The sequence below is a fragment of the Crocodylus porosus genome, unplaced genomic scaffold, assembly GCF_001723895.1.
Source record: "Crocodylus porosus isolate Cpor-Errol unplaced genomic scaffold, CroPor_comp1, whole genome shotgun sequence".
Classification (NCBI taxonomy): Eukaryota; Metazoa; Chordata; order Crocodylia; family Crocodylidae; genus Crocodylus; species Crocodylus porosus.
In genome coordinates, this window is record NW_017728943.1 from 41,172,163 (window position 1) to 41,178,048 (window position 5,886).

Consider the following 5,886-nt stretch of genomic DNA (forward strand, 5'->3'; position numbering starts at 1 on the left):
AAAAAAAAAAAAAAAAAAATCTTTTTCTGCAAGCTTTCAGGGTCATGCACCCTTCATCAGGCTCAGGGAAAGTTCAAGAGGTAAAAACTCCCCATGTGTAGGAAATAAACTTCATTTTTGCACAGAGGAAGCAGAAGCTGGAAAACTGGTATCATTCTGGAACCAAGAATTCTAGATTTTTGCATTTCTTTTTGTTTCAGACCAACAGGGCTCCCTACTTGCCATGTCATACCACCAGGGAAGAAATCCTGCTTGATCTACACAACAAAGAGCAAGCTCACAAAGACACTGTCATGGACTGAGGGACAGTTTCCCCACTTCTGCTTTCTCTGTGCAAAAATGAAGTTTATTTCCTACATATAGAGACTTTTTACCTCTTCAATTTTCCCTGAGCCCAAAAGCTTGCAGAGTCTGAAAGCTTGCAGAAAAAGATATTTTTTTTTGCAATTTCTCAGTTGGTCTAATAAAAGGCATCATTTTGGAACCAAGAGTTCTAGATTTTTGCATGTCTTCTTGCCTGAGATCAGACACAGGAAGGCTGGGACAAACCAGGGAACTGAGCCCTCATCTACTGAGTGCCAGTGGAGTGCCTTCACCACCACATCTATCTTCCGTTTGACATACTTGTTCAGTCCAGAGGATAGTTAGATTTTGAAGGATACAAACTAAGTAAAAAAAGAGTTAAAATTACTTTAAAAAAAAGTCATTTCATAGCTTAATGGTTTCAAAAGGCCTTTTCTAAGTGGGAGACTATGCAGTGTTGTTTTGTGTTGAAAGCTCCAAGCTTGGTGTGAAGAGTCCCCATTCATCTTAGAGGTTTAACTCTGAGACTTCAGAGTTGCTCACATGTTATGTTAGTGGGTGCAAGAGAAAAACCTCAATAAAAATGAATAATGCTCTACTGGATGGATCTTCAAGTAGTTCAGGATCATGATGATGGATTTCACAAAGCAACTGCATGTCCCAGCAGGTAAAGGACAGAAGTGGTGGTGGTTTTAACTATGGCCTGAATCATTTCCTTCTGCTTGAGTGATTCTCAGTGCAACAAAAGTATTGGTAAGGGCTCTATTGTCCCAGTCAGTAGGGAGGGGCCATGTGTGAGCAGCAGGAGGCATCCCAGAGGTCCTGAGCAGGCTGAGCTACTTGCCACCTCTTGGAGTATAGCTTACTCAGCTTCCAGGACTGGCTGGCTCTGGGAGAGGACAATGGTCCTACCTCTTCTACTCTACCTTGGATCCCCCATTATTAACATATGATCATTGCTACCACCCCTGTCTGTCCTTTCCCTCCACCCCCCTGTAATTAGTTTCTGCGCTCCCAGTGAGGCAGGCTTGTAGTTTTCTTGGTGGGTCTAGGCCCACAATTCCTCTGGGACAAGAAATAAGCTTACGTCCTCCCACCCTCTGCTTCCCTTGGAGACTCACTATCCTGAGAGCATTTGGGATAAAATACAGTCATGGTGCTCCTCAAGCACAGGGACTGCAACTATACATGGACCTACATGAAAAGCCAGACAGCATCAACCCTAAAAAGTTTAGTTTCTGTATTGCAGCTATATTCTAGCCTTGATCTGTGGGCAAGCCTCCCCCAACATCTGTGGGAGCTCAGCTACAGAGCCAGGGTAATATGCAGCCTAGCTATATCCACAGAACCATAATTAACAGAGCAATCTAGCTCTAGATGGAATGAGTTTGACACCTCTGCTTTAGGGCAAATGTTTCGTCTTAGATTCATGAACCAGATTCCAGCTCAGTTCCCCCATTCTGCTCTCTTTAACTTTCACGGGGGACTGGAAGTGTAGAATCAAGCTTTGTGTTGACAGAAGCGAGATACATTGGCCCCAACTGCACCGTCAGCTTGAGGATGGAGTTGAGGATAAGTACATAGCCCTTGAGTTTAACCTGGGTTTGATCATTTGAAATCCGTAGAAACTCGCACACTGAATGGGAACCTGGAGAGTTGAGCATAACCTTTTGAGATTCACCACTCCTTTTTCTGAATGGTAATAACATCTTTAGTTTTGCAAAAAATTCTTTCACAATGTTTTCTTATGTATGGCTAATTAGCCAGCCTATTTACTATCTCTTCATCTGTTTGACTCCTCTATAGCTAGTATATCATATCTTCATTTGAGCTTCATAACAATGCCGCTGAGTCTACAAAGTCAGGTACTAGTCATGGTGCATGAGCTGCTGTCTTCAGTATTTACACTTTCAAGTTCTGACAAGTGTATCTTCAACACTGCTAATTCAGGTTAGCCTCCATGTCCTGGCCAAGTTCCAGCCTGAATAGCTGTGTTCTCCCAATATAAATCCCCCTCTGCTCAGCAACAAAGGTCACTGAGCATATCACGCTGGTACTCCCATCTTAACACTGCTCTTTCATCCAGTGCATTTAAACTTCAACTCAAGGTCTCTATCTTCTTATTCAAATCTTCCATGGGGTTGTCTTTAGCTACCTAAGAAATTACAGTATAGCCACTAACAGCTCCATTTTACAGGAATAATGAAAAGTTTACAGGAGTGAATAAAAGGTAGAGCTTTCCTGTGAGTTGGAGATAGATTATGGAACTCCTCCCCAGATGAAGTAAGAGCAACCATGATCTCATCACTTTTAGAGTTAAATACAACGCTCTTTTCTTAGCGTGGCTTTCCCACAGTGTGTTCCCTTCACCGTCTTTGCACACGTGGGGAACACATTTCGCCATGCTTCAGTCTGTGCTTGCAGTTTGAGACAGCAATGAACATTTTGTTTGTTTTTATTTAGTTGGGAGGTGCTCAGTGCCTTTGGTGATGAGGATATAAAAACATATACACAGAGAGAGGCTGTTACTTGTTTAGATCCATAATAGCAACAATTGCCCAGCCAGTGTACTGAAGGCTTGGAGAAAATGTGAAACTTATGGTAATAAATACAACACAACTGGTGTATAATAGATAAAATACATGGTGATAACTGTGTGTGCGTATGGTAGTCATTCTCACTTCCATTATTAAATAGCTATTTAGTACTGTTCTGTGACTGCTACTGTGTCCTCCCCAGAGTTGGCTGCATTTTAGAAGTGGTGCTAGGTGTACTTACTGATGAATTACTAAATGTTGTGCATTAGACAGGAATGTACCCTCACGTTCCACAGCTGAAGATCCTTGAACTCTGACGAAAAGCCTGCATAATGGATTGTGTCTTTGTAGCTCAAGTCAGTTCTGATAAAAGTTGCTCAGACTTGCAGGACTGTGGATGAATGGACCCCCAAAATTGCATGCCATGAAGTTAGGGAGTGCTTTACCAGTTGAAAGTCATGTTATTTTACTTATTTTGTTATTTAGGTTCTTGTGGCTGGCAGGTGCTATGTTTTATTACTGTTTAATATAACAATAATTATTATTAATGGAAGGTGAAATGCTGCCTCTGTGGAACTTACTCACAGACCTGGCACTGCCTACTGAGAGCGGAATTTAGCTACACATCTTTGTACCTTGTCTCCTTGCAGATTAAGGCATGTGTGTCTTTATATCACCAATCTAAAATAAATACATGGTTTTAACTGTACATTTGAAGCGCCACTGTTTCCCATCACAATTATATATTTGCATGGAATAGACCTGAAGGCAAACAGTCTGGCACTCACTCAGGGCCTTTGTACCTATAATTCTGTGAAGTAAAAGGACAGTCATATGCATGACCTGTTCTTCTGGACTCTCCTAAATCAAAATCCAGCCTCAGGTAAATTTTCTGCTCATCTGAAACATTTTGGGGGTGTTTTCACATTCAAACCTCCGCCTCTTGCTTTTCTCTGACATGTACAAACCATTTCATTGGATTCTTAGTACTGACATAAAAATGCAGCTGAGAAAACACTGAAGCTGTTTTAACAACTGCAGTGTTAAGAAGTAAAGTAAACTAGAAAGTAGTTATTACACCAATAGCTTCCTCTTTAAATCAGTTACGGGAGGGGGTGAGAGAAGTGAGAGTACTTGGTAATTAGATTCTCTCCCTCATCCTAATTGCATTACCAATAAATCAACTATGAAGATCTGTTTCTTTTTAGTTTTCTTGAATTTTGCCTTTGTCTGAGAAGCTTGTAACAACAGAGCTGCAGTAAATACGATTAACCTATAGTTAATTACCATGGTATTTCAACTCTACCCTGTAGATTCTCGGCCCACTCTGGTTAACCGTAGGCCTCTCATGCTTAGAAACCGGACCCCCTGCCAGACCCAAGGGAGAGCAGAAACAGAGAGTTCCATGTTTGAATGTGGTAAGCTAGTCCATAATTATGTACATTGTTTAAATAAAAGTGCAGGAGGCTTTACATTAAGGGATAATTTGGCACACAAAAGAGTCCGATGGAAAAAATTAACTTTTCCTCAGCATGTTGCTTCGCTCCTTGTTCTGTCTTTTTTGTTCTGTCTTTTTTTTTTTTTTTGCCTTTTCAAGGTTGTTAAAAGGCCGGCGGGTTTTAGTTTAGCAAATGCCCTCATATAAATTCTGTTTTTCAGACAATGTAGATTAGTAGTTTTAAGTTTCCAGAATTTAAATCTTTGTAAGCTCTGGCATGCCATATGTGTGTACTGTCTATCTTTTTTTTTTTTAAAGAAGAAAGGACATTTGCTTAATATATAATAATGTATTGGTTGTGTACTGTATAACAACATTGTACATGCACATAGCAACTTCCTTCAAAGTCATTTACAAAAAATGTTTTGAATTCCTCATGAGCTCTGTGAAGAAGGGCCATATTCTTATTTTGTGGATGAGCATACTGAGATGCAGAGAAATCTGGAATACAATAAAAACAGAATGAGAACGGGCCACTGGAAAACACATGGGACTCCTAATTGCCTTTAAAGTTAGTGTAGATTTCTTTCAGTGAAATGGGAAAGATTTATGTGTATTGGCAAACTGCTAGTGAAATCTTGAGCTGTTGAAACTGAGCTGTTGCCCAACACTTTGAGTAGTAATGTATACATCATATTTGGCTTGCTCTGGGATTCCAGATGAGTTAATAACAGACAATTCACAGGTAGTTCGTTTAGGCAATTCCCTTTGATGTATCAATTCAAACTCACCATTTAAAGCATTTACTATATACAGTTAAATGACTGTAAATCATTGCTTTAAAAAAAATCAGCTTTGAAAACAAACAAATGTGATTTAGTAAACCACAGTGCCCCTTCCCACCCCCAGCAAAATAATAATAATAAAAAAAATATCCAAGCAAACTAACTGTGGATGCAAGGGATTCATCCTAAGCATTATTAGACTGTCCCAACATTGCAATGCTCAACTAGATTACCAGTCGAGATACTTATGGGCAGAGGGGCAAAAAACCTTTAAGTTAGTATGTAATAAGTTCCTTGAACAGAGGTAGACCTTGAAGTATTTAATACATAGCTAGAAAACTAGGACATGAAAAAAAATAGTGGGAAATGGCTGCCAAAACAGTTGCAACCATTGTATGCAGAAAGGGGAACGCTTGATTTGAAGCAGAAAGTGGCTGGCAGCCCACTGTGGTGACTGGTGCATCATGTGACCCAAGAAGCATGTAAACAACCCCTCAGGGTCAGTCCTAGCAAGGATATAGAAGACATCTCAACAAAACAAATGAGGACACTGGCTTTCTGTTTCTTGAGGACACCCATAATGCTCCAGTGATTGCTCATTTGCTGGCAATATTTACACATGCCGATCCGTCGAGCCATTGACAATGGAATAGCAGCAGCAGTAGACACCCACTTCAAGTGGCAGATCCACAACAGATTTTCATAGATTTCATAGATTTCATAGACATTAGGGCTGGAAGGGACCTCGGGAGATCATCGAGTCCAGCCCCCTGCCCAAAGGCTGGGGTCATAGGATCCCAGCAAGATAAGCATCCAATTTACT